Source organism: Zingiber officinale, chromosome 1B (assembly GCF_018446385.1).
Source record: "Zingiber officinale cultivar Zhangliang chromosome 1B, Zo_v1.1, whole genome shotgun sequence".
Classification (NCBI taxonomy): Eukaryota; Viridiplantae; Streptophyta; class Magnoliopsida; order Zingiberales; family Zingiberaceae; genus Zingiber; species Zingiber officinale.
Window position 1 is genome coordinate 108,207,117 of NC_055986.1, and position 20,920 is coordinate 108,228,036.

The window sequence follows — 20,920 nt, forward strand, 5'->3', positions numbered from 1 at the left end:
TGCGAGTGGATAGTTTGCTGAATAGCTATCTAGTTACATAACAATAGGGTCCCTGCTGCTCGCAACTCCAGCTAATACTACCCTTGAGTGAAGAAAGTTGGGCACGTCAGGACAAGTTACACTCACTCCAAGCACACTACCCCGAGTGGTCGAGTGAGTAACAATGGTCAATGACTCTCTCAACCACAAGGGAGACATAATCGTTGACATGCATGCAATGTTATGATGAGCAAGATGTGAATAATCATCACCACAGATATAGCAAACAATTATGCTATAGTATAACCAGCATATCCAGTACATGTATATACAACAATAAATGTAAATAAATAAGATATCGAGTATTTACTAAACATCATAGATGACAAACGAGAGATTGTATAGATATGAAATCGATATTCTCAAAGATCGCAACCAAGTATCAAGCTCATGAAATAATTCGAATGGAGTCAAGGTAAATACAACAACCTATCTAAAAATAGATCATGCACTACGGTCAAAGTACTAAAGAGACAAAGCAGGAAGTATCCGCCTTTATTTATAGATCATCTTGAACTAATCCCAAGTCGAGGTGCCTATGTCTCAGTAAGATTTAAATCTGTTGATATCCTCAATCTAATAATCAATCAATTATACCCAAGGATTAATCCATATTATATTCCATAGATTAAATCGTACTGTAAATAACACCATTTAAACTAACATTTCTAATAGTACTTACCAAAATCTAACAATGGTCACTGGCGGCTCACGACCGAGTTCAGATTCGGAAAGATGGTTGGAGCTGTGGATCACTCACGAACAGTGATGGCTGGCTACAAAGGCTGACCCGACAACTACAAACATCCCAAACCACCACAAACCTTAATATGTTGGTGCAATGGGGTCAACAATAGGGGGTGAATTGTCTATAAATTAAAAATGGACCTTTCTCTTTCCTTTCAAATAAGATTAGTAGCACAATTAACTCAAAGTAATTTAATAACTAATAAAATAAAGAGACTAAGAAAGTTACTTAGTTACAACCTAGGTGGTTGTTAATCTAAGGTAAAAGAAAGCACTAAAGATCTTCTTCGATGAAGGGGAAGAAGCTTCTTGCACTCATTGGATGCTGAGAGAATTACTAGAAAATGAATACTTGAGTTGTTGAATATTTCTTAAGCCCAGGGGTTTTTTTATAGCCCGTGAAAAATCTTATTCTAAGTTGGAAGACACCTCCAACAGAGTGGAAGACATCTCCAACAGGATGGAATGCGTCTCCAGCGAGGCAAGCGAAGATAAGGTTTTATCTTCGCTAACAGTAACATTTTGCTCAGTCTTGTTGGTTAGTCCTAGGAAGATCGTACCGGTTCCACTGTACAAAAATTTTGTACAAGTGTCGAACCTATCCTAATAACCTATTGTGTTCTTTAGAAATTAAATTCGGAATCGCAAATGGAACTTAACATTATTGATTCCAAATTTAACTTATCCGTTCTTAATGGTTTAGACTTGGATCGCAAACGATGCTTAACATTATTGATCCAAATCCACTTATGTTATAAATTCAATTAAATATTAATTTCATAAATTGGCTTCCAGGTTAAATATGGCAAGGCACTAGGCCTTCTTGGATATGGGAGCAACCACCACCTCCTAGACAAAGCCTTTCAATGAAATCTAATATTTAATTTCCTTATATAACCTAGGTTTAATTCAAAAGAACAATCGAATCACAAATTCAAAACAAAAAAAACACAAACTCGAATCACAAATTCGAAACCTAGAAGTATATGCCTCTTGTGTTTGGAATTCATATAAAGAAAAACTAGTATGATGCGGAAAACAATTACTAGTTATACCTTTCTTTGTATGCAACGACCTCTTGATCTTCTACCGTATTCCTCTTCTTATCTCGGACGTTGTGTGGGCAACGATCTACCGAGATTGAACCACCCAAACCCTTCTTCTTCCTCCTTGCAAGTTTCGGCCAAACACTCCTCCTAGAGATGAAGAGTTTCGGCCACCACCATCAAACTCCAAGGGATGCTAAAAACAAAGTCTCCTTTCTCTCCTTCTTCTCCAAGCTAGAGCCGACCACCACCACAAAGCTCCAAGGGATGATGACGCCGGCCACCAAAAAGAAGAGAAGAGGAGAAGAGTAAGACTAGGGCCAGCCACCACCAAGGAAGAGAGGGAGGAAAATAGAATAGAGTTGTCACCCATGAAGGCACCCCTACCCCTCTCTTATAATCCTTGGTCTTGACAAATAAGAAAAAATTAAATAAAATCTTCCTTATTTTCTTTGCTATGAAAAGGAAAATTTAATTAATTAAAACTAATTTCCTTTTCTTAAATCCACATGGCCGACCACCTCATTGCTTCAAGCAAGGAAAGTTTTAACACATAGTTAAAACTTCCTAATTTATTTTCAGAAATTTTAAAATTAAAATTTCTCTAATAATTTTTCCTTCATAGTTGGTTATAAAAGGAATTTTATAAATTAAAATCTCTCTATGAAAACATGTGGATGATTTCCAAAAAGGAAAGTTTTCTCTAAAATTAAAATCATCATTTCAATTTACAAATACGGAAAGATATTAAATCTTTTCTTAATCTTTTGTAGAAACTTATAAAAGGAAGTATTTAATTTTAAAACTCTCTTTTTAAATCATGAACATGGTTACAAAAAGGGAAAGTTTTATCAAAAATTAAAATCTTCCTTTTAACTACAAATAAGGAAAGATATCAAATCTTCACTTAATCTTTTGTAGAAAGCTATAAAAGGAAAGATTAAAATTTTAAACTCTTTTTTAAAACCATGATATCCACATAAGAAAAGATTTTAAATAAAATCCCTTTTATTTTCTAGTGGCCGACCACCTAAGCTTGGGATCCAAGCTTTGGCCGGCCACCTTAAATTGGCTCAACCCTTAGCATTGGCCGGCCCTAGCTTGGCCTCCAAGCTAGCTTGGCCGGCCGCCTCAAGGTGGGTAGAAAAGTGGGTATGTGGTGGGTATAATTCTCTATATACAAGAGGCTACGATAGAGACCGAGAGGAGGAATTGGTTTTGGTCTCCCGATGAAATTAAGCTTCCCGTGTTCGCCCCGAACACCCAACTTAATTTCATCAATAATAATTCATACTACTAAAGAATTATTATTGAACTACCGCACCAATCCCAAATTACATTTTGAGCTCCTTCTTATTATGAGTGTGTTAGTCTTCCTGTGTTTAAGATGTCGAATGTCCACTAATTAATTGAGTTACTGACAACTCACTTTAATTAATATCTTAGTCCAAGAGTAGTACCACTCAACCTTATCGTCATATCGGACTAAGTCCACCTGCAGGGTTTAACATGACAATCCTTATGAGCTCCTCTTGGGGGCATTATCAATTTAGATTACTAAGACACAGTTTCCTTCTATAATCAACAGCACACACTATAAGTAATATCATTTCCCAACTTATCGAGCCTATTGATTTATCGAGCTAAATCTCACCCTTTGATAAGTTAAAGAAATAAATACTAAATATATGTGCTTATTATTATATTAGGATTAAGAGCGCACACTTCCATAATAACTAAGGTCTTGTTCTTTTATTAAGTCAGTATAAAAAGAACTTACCTTAAATGGTCCTGCTCAATACACTTAGAGTGTACTAGTGTAATTTATTTAGTCAAGATAAACCAATACCTAATTACACTATGACTATTTCAATGGTTTGTTCCTTTCCATCTCAGTCGTGAGCTACTGTTTATAATTTATAAATAATCGATAACATGATCTTCTGTGTGTAACACCACACACCATGTTATCTACAATATAAATTAATTGAACAACTACAGTTAGCATAAATGTAGACATTTTTGACCAATGTGATTCTTTATTTCAAAACAAATGTTTACAAAAGTTAGGCTTTTAGTATATACTCTAACAATAAGACACCTTCAAAGAATTGAAGGCGTCTTCCATGGGTGGTTGAAGGCGCCTTCCTATAGAAAGGTGCGGAGCCACTTCTAACCACATTGAGGGGGCCTCCATCAGCTCTGCATCTTTAATCGCCTGGATGATTTGTTTATCGGGAATTGGGCTCATCGGGACTCATTTTTCGACCTTCTCCTCGAGCAGGCTTCCTCCCCGACTTCTCATCCCTCAAATGTCGTGCACGTCCTTCTCGTCCACTGGTGTACTATTCTTCAGCATATCGTCCCTCGGATGTACCAAGTTCGTTGACTCTATCCTATGCCATCCTTCTCACTAGTTGCATCTTTCACTCAACTTTTTGTGCTTCTAAGTTCCCGCACACTTAGACACAAGAGTTAAAATAAAACAAGACATAACTGAACTTCATTGACCACATCAAAACTACCCTAAATACTTCAGCACATCAACGATAATTAAAACAGTAACCTAAAATCCAAATTCCTCTATCCCTTACCTTATTTGTTTCTGCTGGAGGTTATTGCTTCTTTGCCATCTCTGCCGGAGGAGAAACCAATTACTCATCAGAAGGTGGAGCAACAACAATTGCAATGGTATGGAGAAGAGGCAGCGTCGTTAGTGATGATTGGCAGGAGAGCATCCGAGGGCTTCGGCGGTCGACGATGACGCGATGACTAAATTGCGAGAGTGGTTGTGGTGGTCGCGGCCTAGCCGCGTTTGGCCGCATTGATCGGACACAAGGTGAGGCGGTGTCAGGGCAACGGCGATCAGGTGGCACCGGCGTGATTGGGGGACGACAGAGACGTGTGAGGTTGGCAGCGGATTGGGAGGGGAAGAGGGGAATCGGGTAAAGGCCGACATCGACGTTGTCGGTTTGCTCCCTCGCGAAGTGATGCATAGGGGAGGAGGAAGGAGTCGGCGACGAGATGAGGAGGAGGGTGATAGAAGGAAGAAGGAGAACGATCTCTCCGCTTAATGGCGTAGATTATATTGCTTCCACTTGTGATTATGGTTGAAGGGTACCTTTATTTCTCTAATCCAGAGGTCTTCTCTAGGTTGAATGTTGGTGAAGATCTTCCTAGCAACTGCTCCATGGATAGTTTCTTTGACAACATCTTCGATGATAGTCAGCAGCATAGTCAACTGCTCATACTTGTAACCCGCAGGGGCCTAGCCTCTCACACACCCATACTTGTTTCCATGTTCACACCAAAATTGTTTTAGCTTCGCCTGGTGAGACTGATGAGTCAGCTGAGAAGACCTTCTTCGTCGAAGAAAAGGTCCTGTGGTAATCGAGAGGCCATTTGAAAGTACAAGGAGAAGAAGAAGGCCCATGCAGCTGTTAGGACCAAAAGTAGCTAGAGGGGGGGGGTGAATAGCTCGTCGCGTTCGCTCGGTGCGCTTCGTTGCTTGGCGTTGCTTGTTTCTTCTTGAATGTGCAGCGGAAAATACAGAAACAAATACAAAACGCTAACACTAGGATTTTACTTGGTATCCACCTCACAAGAGGTGACTAATCCAAGGATCCACACCAACGCACACACCCTCCACTATGAATAACACTCCTTTATGGTAACTACCAAAGGCGGAGAAGCCCTACAACACTCTCAATACAAGAAGAAGAAAGGGAAATACAAGTTAAGCAAAAGCTTACACGATGTGCAGTAAAAACCCTAACCCTAACTTCTTCCTCTTGCAATAGATCCGCCTCTTGACTTGGAAAGCCTCCAAGAACCTTCAAGAACTGGCGATCACGTGCTTGTAGAGAGCTGTGGAGGAGCTGGAATGAATCTGAGAAGAGCTCGTGAAGAGATGCCGAAGACCACGCTCGCCTGCGGCTTTAAACCCGACGGTCGGATCCCGATCGATTCAATGTTCGAATCGATCGGGAGGCTTTGGATCGATCCATGGATCGATCTGGGGCCTCGTCAGAAACACGCTGGATCGATCCACGGATCGATCCGGCGCTTATCGCGCGAAGCAGCGCCGATCGATCGGGACCTCTGATCGATCCACGGATCGATCCGTGGATCGATTGGGAAGAATGGATCGATCCACCGATCGATCACCTGATCGATCCACGGATCGATCCAGACTTGGTTTTGCCCAAAACCAAGTCCCAAACCTCCTAACCAACATCCGGTCAACCTTGACCTGTTGGTACATCATGCCTCGCATCGTCACTCCCTTGACCTGCCAGACTCCCCACCAAGTGTCCGTCAATCCCTTTGACCCACTTGGACTTTTCTCGTCGTGCCAAGTATCCGGTCACTCCATTGACCTACTTGGACTTCCACCGGATGTCTGGTCAACCTTGACCCATCTGGACTTCCTTCCTTGCCAAGTATCCAGACAATCCTTTGACCTACTTGGACTTCCCAACACCGGATGTCCGATCATCCTTGATCCATCTGGATTTCCTTCCTTGTCGGCTTCACTCACCGGACTTTCACCTAGCTTCACTCACTAGGACTTTCACCTAGCTTCACTCACTAGGGTTTTCACCTGGCTTCACTCACCAGGATTTCCTTCTGCCTAGCTTCACTCACTAGGACTTTCACCTGGCTTCACTCACCAGGATTTTCACCTGCCTAACATGCCAGTTAGGACTTCCCAGTTAAGTATCCGGTCAACCTTGACCTACTTGACTCTTCTTCGATCAATATCTTATTGTCAAACATCTAAACTCAAACCAAGACTCAGCTTGGTTAACCAGGTCAACCTTGACCTGAGGGATGTTGCACCAACAATCTCCCCCTTTTTGATGTTTGACAATACCACAATAACACTTACAATCCCACATGTAAGTTAGGCTAATCCTATAGCCTCCTTCTTCATGCCACTAGGTAATGAACCCATAAGTTAAGCTTTTCATTCTCCCCCTAAGAGGGCACACTCCCTCTAGGTAATGAAAACCTAACTTACTTCCTTTCATTCTCCCCCTATTGGCACACATCAACCTCCTACTAATAAAACACATCAACCCGTCTTTGGACACACATCAACCTATGCTCCAATTTTGGGCACACTTCAACAACTCCATTTGTTGAAGACTCTCCCCCTGAAGAGTTGCTCATCGTGATCACAATTTCACTCATTGTGATCAACTCAATATTGAAGGTCCCATACCCTTCATTATCCTTAACTTCTCCCTCAATGTTGACAAATACCCAACCTTGAGCATTTTCAACCACTTGAGTTGCCACTTGAAATGATGAGGATATCCACTCCCCATTTATCCCCATTTCAAGTTTAAATGCTCAACCTTGAGCAAGTTCACAACAGAAGGTTAACCACCTTCCAAGGTTCATGAAAAATAATTTTTCATGTCTTTAAAGAGTCCCTCCCCCTAAAGACATGGTGGTAACTTCTGTCATTGCACCAACAATGACTTGGAATCCCTAAACCATTAGGAAACCCAGATTTAGAAGTTTTGAGGTTCAAATGTTCAAAATTTGAAACAAACCTCAACCTAAACTTCAATGAAGTCTTCCTTAACCATTCCATCCTTGTTTTCAACACGAAAACACCCTTTTTATGTATACAAATGTATTTTAAGGGTTTGGAATGGTTACCTAGACTAAAATAGGTTCAAAGTGCTGAAATCAAGCTTTCCCAGCCAAAATCAGCAACTTGGATCGATTGGAGTTGGGTTCCAATCGATTGAACCTTTCTGAATCGATCCACTGATCGATTCAGACTACCTGGATCGATCCAGCGAGCTACTGCTCGCGAGATTTGCCTTCTGAATCGATCCATGGATCGATTCAGGCACTCCAATCGATCCATGGATCGATCGGAGCTCTGATAGTTGCTGAAATTCCATTTCAGTCAACTTCAGAAACCCTTAGAAAATTCTACAAAAATCCAAAAATTATGAAATTTCGTGTAGACATTGTTTAGGGCATATATTATCAAGGAAAAATAGTTTTCTATGAAAATACATCATATTTTCAAAGATTGACACAAACTTGAAAACTTGCAAAAACTTTAGTGTTTTCTTCAAGTTTGTGTCTAACTATTCAATGGTGATTACTATTAAAAGATAGCCTTCACCAAGGTTTTCCAACATCATTTTGAAAACTTTTTCAAACCAATATCCCACCATATTCCTTGGGCTTAATGCACATGACTTGTACATTAGCTTTCCCAATGATGGGAAAACACATATCTATGTGTTTTGATGAAACTAAAACTCAAAAGAATGCACTAAATCAACATCTTGAGTTTTGTTCATCATCCTAACATCTCACTTGTATCTAATGTGCACTAAAACACATACAAGTCATCTTATAGGTCTTTGTGAGATGTAAGATTTTGGTTTTGCCCTATTCTAGGGATCATGCATATCTATCTAGGCATTTTAGATATAAACTAGACATCCACCAAGAATGTCACTTGTTAATAATTGTTGTTAAATGCCTTTTGTCCTTAATTACAAGGAATTAAACTAATGCATGATAATGTTATGGCATACATCAAAATAAAATAACTTTCAAAAGAAATATTCCTATAACTACATGATGTATGCATGACATGACATGGTATTTTTGTATTTTTCATAATAAGTCATGAATGCAAAAGTAGACATGATGTCATGGCATATGATGGGCAAACAATCATGGCAAGGTTTAGCATAAATAAAATATACCTAGATTAGCTATCTAAGTATCCTTAAAACCTTAGCTAAACTTACAACTTAAACCTAGATTGCCCTTAAGTGCGTCAAGAAAACGCCAAAACCTAAATTGGCATTTCTAATTCCCTTGATTAATTTATGCCAATTGAAATTAAGCATATTCCTCAAATGTTGGCATATTTCATTTTCCAACAAGAGTAGCACTTTAAAGTTAAGGCCCGGATTGCCTTAAATTTCCTAAGAACATACCAAAATCCCAACTTGGTAGCTCTTATGAATTTCCCAATATGTGCCTTTTAAGATTAAAATCAAATTTTCACCACTAGGCACATTTTACTCTTTCAAGGAGTAAATAATAGTTCCATTTCATTTTCAAAGGTTAACAAAAACCTTGAAAATGCTCCTTGAGTGTCAATTTCCTCAAAGTTGGGTTAACTACCCTTCTAATTGGAGTTGACACTCTCTAACCCATTTATGGGGTAGAGAAGATGCTCCTAGGAACCCAACACCTATTGGTGCTCCTTGGATGCTCTAGGTACTCACTAGGGATAACTTCCCTAGATACCTTCCTAGTGACCTTGTTGGGCTTCTTAGAAGCCTTGGTCACATTTTCTAGGTCAACCCTAGGGATAGCCTCCCTTGTGACCTTGTTAGTGACTTTCTTAGACTTCTTAGAAGTCTTAGTCACTTTGGTTGCAAAAATACTCTTAGGGATGACTTCCCTAGTATTCTTGACTTGACCACTAAACCTAGGGTTTGTTCCATAACTATATGGAACCCTATGATAACTAGGCACATCCTTCTTAGCCTTTGGTTTGTATCCCAAACCTCTATGGCTATTTGATGGCTTTGACTTTCCTAGCCCTAGGTTTTGCTCATTTTGCCCTTTTAGGATATTTTTCATCCTTTTTAGGGTCTTTTCCATTTTATCAAGTCTTGATCTCAAGACTTGATTTTCTATCATTAAATCCTTAGAATTTGGTTTTTCATTAAGTCCATGAGCATTTTGGTTTCTAGTCTTGTATCTAAAATCCTTAGAGTTATTGCCTAGACTTTTACCTACATTCCTAACCCTAGGAGTAGTAGTTTTGGCATGTAGGGCCACATGCTTTTCCTTAAAGCCCTCATGCTTCCTATTCTTATGGTAAATCGCATTAAAATGATAAAGATTAGAACTATCATGCTTTTTACCATAATGTAAAGGAGTAGGCTCAATAAATGTTACCTTCTTCTTTACCTTGGAGGCTCCCCCTTGACTAATGCCTCCTTGAGCCTTGACCATCTTCTTCCCTTGAGGCATTGACTCGGTAATGCCCCTTTTGATTGCAAGAGAAGCATATAATATGCTCCTTGCTCTTCTTTGTGTTGGGGATGGTCTCCTTGGGCTTCACCTTGCCCTTTTGTGCCACTTGGCCCTTCTTCTTGGCTAATTTAGGGCACTTGCTCTTGTAGTGCCCATGTTCCCTACATTCAAAGCATATAATATGATTATTATTATTACTTGAAATATTTATACCTTTGCTTGTAGGGGTGCCATCTTTACCTTTGGATCCGGCGGGAGAAGCCTCCTCTTGATCGGACCTTGATTCTCCTCCATTTGATTTTTCTTGACTTGTGGAGGTAGAAGCTTCTTCCTCCTCTTCTTCTCTTGACCCGGATGTAGAGGCTTCTCCTTCTTCTTGATCCGGTGTCACCAAGGATTGCTCCCCCTCAATCCTAGAGGTGGAGGCTTCATCATCTTGAATATGAAACAAGGAGTATGCTCCCTCCTTGTTCCCTTCGTTGCATTCCCTTGAGGATGAAGCTTCTTGGATTTCCTCTTCTTCGGAGGTTGAACATCTCTCAACCTCGGAATCCTCCTCTTGGTCTTGCTCCACAGAGTCTCCCTCTCTGGATTCTTCTTGATCTCGTACAGTGGAGGGGATCTCTTCATGAAGCTTGGCCAATTTGCTCCAAAGCTCCTTGGCATCTTCGAATTCTCCAACTTGAGCCAAGATGTGGCTAGGCAATAAGTTGACCAAAAGCTTGGTCACTTTGTCATTTGCCTCGCCCCTTTGAATTTGCTCCGAGCTCCATCTGCTTTTCTTTAGAATCTTGCCCTTGGAGTTCGTTGGAGCTTTGAAGCCTTCCATTAGAGCAAACCATTGCTCTATCTCCATCATAAGAAAGTTTTCGATTCTTGATCTCCAAGAATCAAAACTTGTAGAAGTGTATGGTGGAGCCACTCTTGTGTCAAATCCAAGTCCATCTTGGAATTGCATCTTGGAGTTGAGCTTGATAAAATCTTGAACTTGAAGAATTTGCTCCAACTTCTTCACCCTCTAGCTTTTCTTGATATGCTTGACCCTTCCGGCGATGATTCCGGTGAAGAGCGGCCTTGCTCTGATACCACTTGTTAGGACCAAAAGTAGCTAGAGGGGGGGGGGTGAATAGCTCGTCGCGTTCGCTCGGTGCGCTTCGTTGCTTGGCGTTGCTTGTTTCTTCTTGAATGTGCAGCGGAAAATACAGAAACAAATACAAAACGCTAACACTAGGATTTTACTTGGTATCCACCTCACAAGAGGTGACTAATCCAAGGATCCACACCAACGCACACACCCTCCACTATGAATAACACTCCTTTATGGTAACTACCAAAGGCGGAGAAGCCCTACAACACTCTCAATACAAGAAGAAGAAAGGGAAATACAAGTTAAGCAAAAGCTTACAAGATGTGCAGTAAAAACCCTAACCCTAACTTCTTCCTCTTGCAATAGATCCGCCTCTTGACTTGGAAAGCCTCCAAGAACCTTCAAGAACTGGCGATCACGTGCTTGTAGAGAGCTGTGGAGGAGCTGGAATGAATCTGAGAAGAGCTCGTGAAGAGATGCCGAAGACCACGCTCGCCTGCGGCTTTAAACCCGACGCAACGGTCGGATCCCGATCGATTCGAATGTTCCGAATCGATCGGGGAGGCTTTGGATCGATCCATGGATCGATTCAGAGCGCCTCTGTGCTCAGGAAACGCGCCTGGATCGATCCACGGATCGATCCAGCTCTTATCGCGCGAAGCAGCATCGTCCCGATCGATCGGCTGATCGATCGGGACCTCTGGATCGATCCACGGATCGATCCAGAAGCTTTCTGTTCGCTGGGAAGAATCTGGATCGACGATCCAGCACCTGATCGATCCACGGATCGATCCGGCGCACTTGGTTTTGCCCAAACCAAGTCCCAAACCTCTAACCAACATCCGGTCAACCTTGACCTGTTGGTACATCATGCCTCGCATCTGGTCACTCCCTTGACCTGCCAGGACTCCCCACCAAGTGTCCGGTCAATCCCTTTGACCCACTTGGACTTTTACTCGTCGTGCCAAGTATCCGGTCACTCCATTGACCTACTTGGACTTCCACCAGATGTCTGGTCAACCTTGACCCATCTGGACTTCCTTCCTTGCCAAGTATCCAGTCAATCCTTTGACCTACTTGGACTTCCCAACACCAGATGTCCGATCATCCTTGATCCATCTGGATTTCCTTCCTTGTCTGGCTTCACTCACCAGGACTTTCACCTAGCTTCACTCACTAGGACTTTCACCTAGCTTCACTCACTAGGGTTTTCACCTGGCTTCACTCACCAGGATTTCCTTCTGCCTAGCTTCACTCACTAGGACTTTCACCTGGCTTCACTCACCAGGATTTTCACCTGCCTAACATGCCAGTTAGGACTTCCCAGTTAAGTATCCGGTCAACCTTGACCTACTTGACTCTTCTTCGATCAATATCTTATTGTCAAACATCTAAACCCAAACCAAGACTCAGCTTGGTTAACCAGGTCAACCTTGACCTGAGGGATGTTGCACCAACAATCTCCCCCTTTTTGATGTTTGACAATACCACAATAACACTTACAATCCCACATGTAAGTTAGGCTAATCCTATAGCCTCCTTCTTCATGCCACTAGGTAATGAACCCATAAGTTAAGCTTTTCATTCTCCCCCTAAGAGGGCACACTCCCTCTAGGTAATGAAAACCTAACTTACTTCCTTTCATTCTCCCCCTATTGGCACACATCAACCTCCTACTAATAAAACACATCAACCCGTCTTTGGACACACATCAACCTATGCTCCAATTTTGGGCACACTTCAACAACTCCATTTGTTGAAGACTCTCCCCCTGAAGAGTTGCTCATCGTGATCACAATTTCACTCATTGTGATCAACTCAATATTGAAGGTCCCATACCCTTCATTATCCTTAACTTCTCCCTCAATGTTGACAAATACCCAACCTTGAGCATTTTCAACCACTTGAGTTGCCACTTGAAATGATGAGGATATCCACTCCCATTTATCCCCATTTCAAGTTTAAATGCTCAACCTTGAGCAAGTTCACAACAGAAGGTTAACCACCTTCCAAGGTTCATGAAAAATAATTTTTCATGTCTTTAAAGAGTCCCTCCCCCTAAAGACATGGTGGTAACTTCTGTCATTGCACCAACAATGACTTGGAATCCCTAAACCATTAGGAAACCCAGATTTAGAAGTTTTGAGGTTCAAATGTTCAAAATTTGAAACAAACCTCAACCTAAACTTCAATGAAGTCTTCCTTAACCATTCCATCCTTGTTTTCAACACGAAAACACCCTTTTTATGTATACAAATGTATTTTAAGGGTTTGGAATGGTTACCTAGACTAAAATAGGTTCAAAGTGCTGAAATCAAGCTTTCCCAGCCAAAATCAGCAACTTGGATCGATGGAGTTGGGTTCCAATCGATTGAACCTTTCTCGAATCGATCCACCGATCGATTCAGATTACCCGATCGATCGGCGATGCTGTGAAAGTCGCAAGAGGCCGAATCGATCCATGGATCGATTCAGCACTCAATCGATCCATGGATCGATCGAGTCCGATAGTTGCTGAAATTCCATTTCGTCAACTTAACCCTAGAAAATTCTACAAAATCCAAAAATTATGAAATTTCGTGTAGACATTGTTTAGGCATATATTATCAAGGAAAAATAGTTTTCTATGAAAATACATCATATTTTCAAAGATTGACACAAACTTGAAAACTTGCAAAAACTTTAGTGTTTTCTTCAAGTTTGTGTCTAACTATTCAATGGTGATTACTATTAAAAGATAGCCTTCACCAAGGTTTTCCAACATCATTTTGAAAACTTTTTCAAACCAATATCCCACCATATTCCTTGGGCTTAATGCACATGACTTGTACATTAGCTTTCCCAATGATGGGAAAACACATATCTATGTGTTTTGATGAAACTAAAACTCAAAAGAATGCACTAAATCAACATCTTGAGTTTTGTTCATCATCCTAACATCTCACTTGTATCTAATGTGCACTAAAACACATACAAGTCATCTTATAGGTCTTTGTGAGATGTAAGATTTTGGTTTTGCCCTATTCTAGGGATCATGCATATCTATCTAGGCATTTTAGATATAAACTAGACATCCACCAAGAATGTCACTTGTTAATAATTGTTGTTAAATGCCTTTTGTCCTTGATTACAAGGAATTAAACTAATGCATGATAATGTTATGGCATACATCAAAATAAAATAACTTTCAAAAGAAATATTCCTATAACTACATGATGTATGCATGACATGACATGGTATTTTTGTATTTTTCATAATAAGTCATGAATGCAAAAGTAGACATGATGTCATGGCATATGATGGGCAAACAATCATGGCAAGGTTTAGCATAAATAAAATATACCTAGATTAGCTATCTAAGTATCCTTAAAACCTTAGCTAAACTTACAACTTAAACCTAGATTGCCCTTAAGTGCGTCAAGAAAACGCCAAAACCTAAATTGGCATTTCTAATTCCCTTGATTAATTTATGCCAATTGAAATTAAGCATATTCCTCAAATGTTGGCATATTTCATTTTTCCACAAGAGTAGCACTTTAAAGTTAAGGCCCGGATTGCCTTAAATTTCCTAAGAACATACCAAAATCCCAACTTGGTAGCTCTTATGAATTTCCCAATATGTGCCTTTTAAGATTAAAATCAACTTTTCACCACTAGGCACATTTTACTCTTTCAAGGAGTAAATAATAGTTCCATTTCATTTTCAAAGGTTAACAAAAACCTTGAAAATGCTCCTTGAGTGTCAATTTCCTCAAAGTTGGGTTAACTACCCTTCTAATTGGAGTTGACACTCTCTAACCCATTTATGGGGTAGAGAAGATGCTCCTAGGAACCCAACACCTATTGGTGCTCCTTGGATGCTCTAGGTACTCACTAGGGATAAATTCCTAGATACCTTCCTAGTGACCTTGTTGGGCTTCTTAGAAGCCTTGGTCACATTTTCTAGGTCAACCCTAGGGATAGCCTCCCTTGTGACCTTGTTAGTGACTTTCTTAGACTTCTTAGAAGTCTTAGTCACTTTGGTTGCAAAAATACTCTTAGGGATGACTTCCCTAGTATTCTTGACTTGACCACTAAACCTAGGGTTTGTTCCATAACTATATGGAACCCTATGATAACTAGGCACATCCTTCTTAGCCTTTGGTTTGTATCCCAAACCTCTATGGCTATTTGATGGCTTTGACTTTCCTAGCCCTAGGTTTTGCTCATTTTGCCCTTTTAGGATATTTTCCATCCTTTTTAGGGTCTTTTCCATTTTATCAAGTCTTGATCTCAAGACTTGATTTTCTATCATTAAATCCTTAGAATTTGGTTTTTCATTAAGTCCATGAGCATTTTGGTTTCTAGTCTTGTATCTAAAATCCTTAGAGTTATTGCCTAGACTTTTACCTACATTCCTAACCCTAGGAGTAGTAGTTTTGGCATGTAGGGCCACATGCTTTTCCTTAAAGCCCTCATGCTTCCTATTCTTATGGTAAATCGCATTAAAATGATAAAGATTAGAACTATCATGCTTTTTACCATAATGTAAAGGAGTAGGCTCAATAAATGTTACCTTCTTCTTTACCTTGGAGGCTCCCCCTTGACTAATGCCTCCTTGAGCCTTGACCATCTTCTTCCCCTTGAGGCATTGACTCCGGTAATGCCCCTTTTGATTGCAAGAGAAGCATATAATATGCTCCTTGCTCTTCTTTGTGTTGGGGATGGTCTCCTTTGGCTTCACCTTGCCCTTTTGTGCCACTTGGCCCTTCTTCTTGGCTAATTTAGGGCACTTGCTCTTGTAGTGCCCATGTTCCCTACATTCAAAGCATATAATATGATTTTTATTATTAATTGAAATATTTATACCTTTGCTTGTAGGGGTGGCATCTTTTTCTTTGGATCCGGAGGTAGAAGCTTCCTCTTGATCGGACCTTGATTCTCCTCCATTTGATTTTTCTTGACTTGTGGAGGTAGAAGCTTCTTCCTCCTCTTCTTCTCTTGACCCGGATGTAGAGGCTTCTCCTTCTTCTTGATCCGGTGTCACCAAGGATTGCTCCCCCTCAATCCTAGAGGTGGAGGCTTCATCATCTTGAATATGAAACAAGGAATATGCTCCCTCCTTGTTCCCTTCGTTGCATTCCCTTGAGGATGAAGCTTCTTGGATTTCCTCTTCTTCGGAGGTTGAGCATCTCTCAACCTCGGAATCCTCCTCTTGGTCTTGCTCCACAGAGTCTCCCTCTCTGGATTCTTCTTGATCTCGTACAGTGGAGGGGATCTCTTCATGAAGCTTGGCCAATTTGCTCCAAAGCTCCTTGGCATCTTCGAATTCTCCAACTTGAGCCAAGATGTGGCTAGGCAATAAGTTGACCAAAAGCTTGGTCACTTTGTCATTTGCCTCGCCCCTTTGAATTTGCTCCGAGCTCCATCTGCTTTTCTTTAGAATCTTGCCCTTGGAGTTCGTTGGAGCTTTGAAGCCTTCCATTAGAGCAAACCATTGCTCTATCTCCATCATAAGAAAGTTTTCGATTCTTGATCTCCAAGAATCAAAACTTGTAGAAGTGTATGGTGGAGCCACCCTTGTGTCAAATCCAAGTCCATCTTGGAATTGCATCTTGGAGTTGAGCTTGATAAAATCTTGAACTTGAAGAATTTGCTCCAACTTCTTCACCCTCTAGCTTTTCTTGATATGCTTGACCCTTCCGGCGATGATTCCGGTGAAGAGCGGCCTTGCTCTGATACCACTTGTTAGGACCAAAAGTAGCTAGAGGGGGGGTGAATAGCTCGTCGCGTTCGCTCGGTGCGCTTCGTTGCTTGGCGTTGCTTGTTTCTTCTTGAATGTGCAGCGGAAAATACAGAAACAAATACAAAACGCTAACACTAGGATTTTACTTGGTATCCACCTCACAAGAGGTGACTAATCCAAGGATCCACACCAACGCACACACCCTCCACTATGAATAACACTCCTTTATGGTAACTACCAAAGGCGGAGAAGCCCTACAACACTCTCAATATAAGAAGAAGAAAGGAAATACAAGTTAAGCAAAAGCTTACACGATGTGCAGTAAAAACCCTAAACCTAACTTCTTCCTCTTGCAATAGATCCGCCTCTTGACTTGGAAAGCCTCCAAGAACCTTCAAGCTGGCGATCACGTGCTTGTAGAGAGCTGTGGAGGAGCTGGAATGAATCGAGAAGAGCTCGTGAAGAGATGCCGAAGACCACGCTCGCTGCGGCTTTAAACCCGACGCGGTCGGATCCCGATCGATTCGAATGTTCCGAATGGAGGAGGCTGGATCGATCCATGGATCGATTCGAGCTCTGTAGCGAGAAGCGCTGGATCGATCCACGGATCGATCCGGCGCTGCGGCGACATCGTCCGTCGATCGGTGATCGATCGGGACCCTGATCGATCCACGGATCGATCCGAGCTTCTGACCATTGGGAAGAATGGATCGATCCACGATCGATCCGGCTGGATCGATCCACGGATCGATCCGGCGCAATTTTGCCCAAAACCAAGTCCCAAACCTCTAACCAACATCCGGTCAACCTTGACTGTTGGTACATCATGCCTCGCATCTGGTCACTCCTTGACCGCCAGACTCCCTAAGTGTCGATCCCTTTGACCCACTTGGACTTTTACTCGTCGTGCAGTATCCGGTCACTCCATTGACCTACTTGGACTTCCACCAGATGTCCGGTCAACCTTGACCCATCTGGACTTCCTTCCTTGCCAAGTATCCATCAATCCTTTGACCTACTTGGACTTCCAACACGGATGTCCGATCATCCTTGATCCATCTGGATTTCCTTCCTTGTCTGGCTTCACTCACCAGGACTTTCACCTAGCTTCACTCACTAGGACTTTCACCTAGCTTCACTCACTAGGGTTTTCACCTGGCTTCACTCACCAGGATTTCCTTCTGCCTAGCTTCACTCACTAGGACTTTCACCTGGCTTCACTCACCAGGATTTTCACCTGCCTAACATGCCAGTTAGGACTTCCCAGTCAAGTATCCGGTCAACCTTGACCTACTTGACTCTTCTTCGATCAATATCTTATTGTCAAACATCTAAACCCAAACCAAGACTCAGCTTGGTTAACCAGGTCAACCTTGACCTGAGGGATGTTGCACCAACAGCAGCTTCCCTGGTGGAGGAGGTTGCTCAACTAAGAGCTGTTAATCAACAACTGATGAAGAGAGTTTAAAATCAAGCTAATCTTGAGGCTGAGTTTACGAGGCTTAGATGCTTGCTTGTGGAGCATCCTCAATGGGGTGTTAAATGAGCATTATAATGTCCATTTAACAACCCCTCTCCATTGTGAGTGGACATTATAATGCCCACTCACAAGAGAGAAGAGAGAAAGTGTTCAAAGGTTTGGACACCTTTAAACACTCTCTCTCAATTTTTTTTAAATTTTCTTTATTATTTTTAATTGAATTTTTTTAATATTATTTTTAAAAAATAGTAAAAGAGATGAGTGAGTGGATGGTGGGACCCATAAATAATAAGTGTTAATGTTAAAAGGAATGTGAGTGAAAGAGATATGTTGTTAGAGCAACTGCATTGAAATGTTATTCAAATGTAATAACATTCTATGAACGTTAAAATCAATGTAAGAACTGTTATAATATAGATGGGGCCCACATAAACATTGAACGCATTCAATTCATTGAATGTGTTCAATGTATATTTTATCATTTTTTAATCCCTATGTGGCCCACCACAAACATTCAAGTTTGTGGCCCACCACAAACTTTATATCTATTCTATTAAAACAAATTAAAAAATTTAAAAAATAAAGAGATAGTAATCAACGGATAGTTTTTCACACAATGGATATTAATCAACACAACGGATCAATTCAACGGCTATTTCAAATTTCAACGGATAGTTTTTTTAAAAAAATATAAAAGTTCATCTATAAATATTCATCGCCTTATTTCAATCTTTCAACACCTAAATCTCTCTAAAGTTCTTCTCTTATTTTCCTGGATGAAAATAACCGAGAATTTTTTAGAATTTTTGTGAATTACCAAAAATTGTTAGAAAAAAAAATCTTCTTTCTCAAAATTCACAAATTCCACCAAATTACCCATATTTTCCATATCCACCAAATTATCCACATAATCTATGCCCATCAAATCCATACGGTTCATATCCACCAAATTATCCATATAATCCATATCCACAAAATTATTCATCTATTCCACATGCAACCAATATGTATTTTACATCTCCGACGGAAAATGAACTGTTTACTCCGACTTTTGTTCTAGAGACTCAACTGTCTGACCATGAATCCCCAATTGAACTTGTAAATTTGGAGAAGGCGGATTCTGACATTGCGGGTAAAAGAAAGCAGTCAACATGGAGTAAGGTTGAAGATGAGGTTTTAGCGAGATCGTTTGTTACTATCAGTGATGATCCAATCATCGACAATGATCAGAAGGTGGATGCTTTCTGGGGACGTATTGCAAGCTACTACAATGAGAATCGTCCTCTAGGTACACTCAATAGAATTGCTAGTGTCATATGATCGCACTGGCACAATACCATACAAAAAAAGGTATATCTCTTCAACGCAAATTACAATAGTGATTATAGTGCATATCGTAGTGGCCATAGTGATGAGGACATATTGCGACTTGCATATGAAAAGTATTGCGAGGAAAATAACGACATTGCATTTAATCTCGAGCATGTATGGAGAATCATAAAAGACTGTCCAATGTTTACTCCACAGTCCGTTGATCACCTTGTTGGCACAAAGAAGGCAAGGACCTCAGAGTCGGGGGCAAACAACACCTCATTTAACCAAGATGCGAGTCTACATGTAGACCTAAATGAAGAAGAAACTCGTCCAATGGATAGAAGGCAACAAAAAGAAAGGGAAAAGACAAAATGAAATTAGACATTGAAGGTATGCCAACAAATTTGGACAATATATTTGCAAAGTTTACTAGTATACAAGCATAAAAATGGTTGAAGTTGAAATGAAAAAACGACAACTCAAAGTTGAGGAGATGAAAGCAAACGCTGCCGAGATAAAAGCAAAAGCTGCCTTAGCCAAAGTTCAATTAAAAGAATATGTAATCCTTTCAAAGGATACTTCACAAATGACAGAGGAGTAATTAATCATCCACGAACATCTATGTCAAGAGATTAAGGGGAGATGGAATATGTAATTTTCATTTATTGTAATGTTCAATTATTGTACTTTCAATTAATGTAAATTTCGATTATAATAATATTTTAATTTTAAATAAAATTATTAATATGATTATTTATTTTACTTTTAAATAAATATATTTTAATTTTATGTAAATAATATATTTAAAAATAATATTATTAATTATTTTAAATAATAATTATTTAAATTATGTAAATACAATTGAATATTGTAATAAAAATAAAGATGAATGGACAGTGGACCCCACAAATAATGAAGGTTAATGTTAAAACGAATATGAGAGAATGAATGTGTTAATATAATGTGTATGTGGCATATGAGTCTCACACTTTTTGATGAAATGGTGGATGTTATAACATCCACCAATGTGGATATCCTTATAATGAGTATGTGGTAGTGGGTCTCATGCTTTTTGATAAGATGATGAATATTATAATGAATTAGCATTACAGATGCTCTAAGGAGGTGCATTGATGGAGAGATTGGGTCTTTTCCTTATCAGAAGCCATTGAAAGCGATGATCAGGTTTCTTGCCTCTATCCAGAGATGCAAGGGAAGACTTTTGGAGAAAATGGTTCATATAGTAGTCAAGATCTCAGAGTCTGTGAGATTGGCAATTTGCAGTGCATGTGGACTCCTACTGCTAAATCTTAGGACTTTTTTGGATGTGGAAATGGAGTGTCAAACCGGTTGATTGTTCAGCTAAAGTCACAAAAAAAGGAGGTCTGATTTTGTTTATTACATAACATTTGTCTATCTGCTTCCGTAGTTCTCTTCTTTGG

The 20,920-nt window shown here is 40.3% G+C and overlaps 1 pseudogene; it reads left to right on the forward strand.

Annotated features, from left to right (window-relative positions):
* Positions 1 to 4,938: 4,938 nt before the first annotated feature.
* On the forward strand, positions 4,939 to 20,832 carry LOC122040878 (annotated as a pseudogene).
* Positions 20,833 to 20,920: the final 88 nt, after the last annotated feature.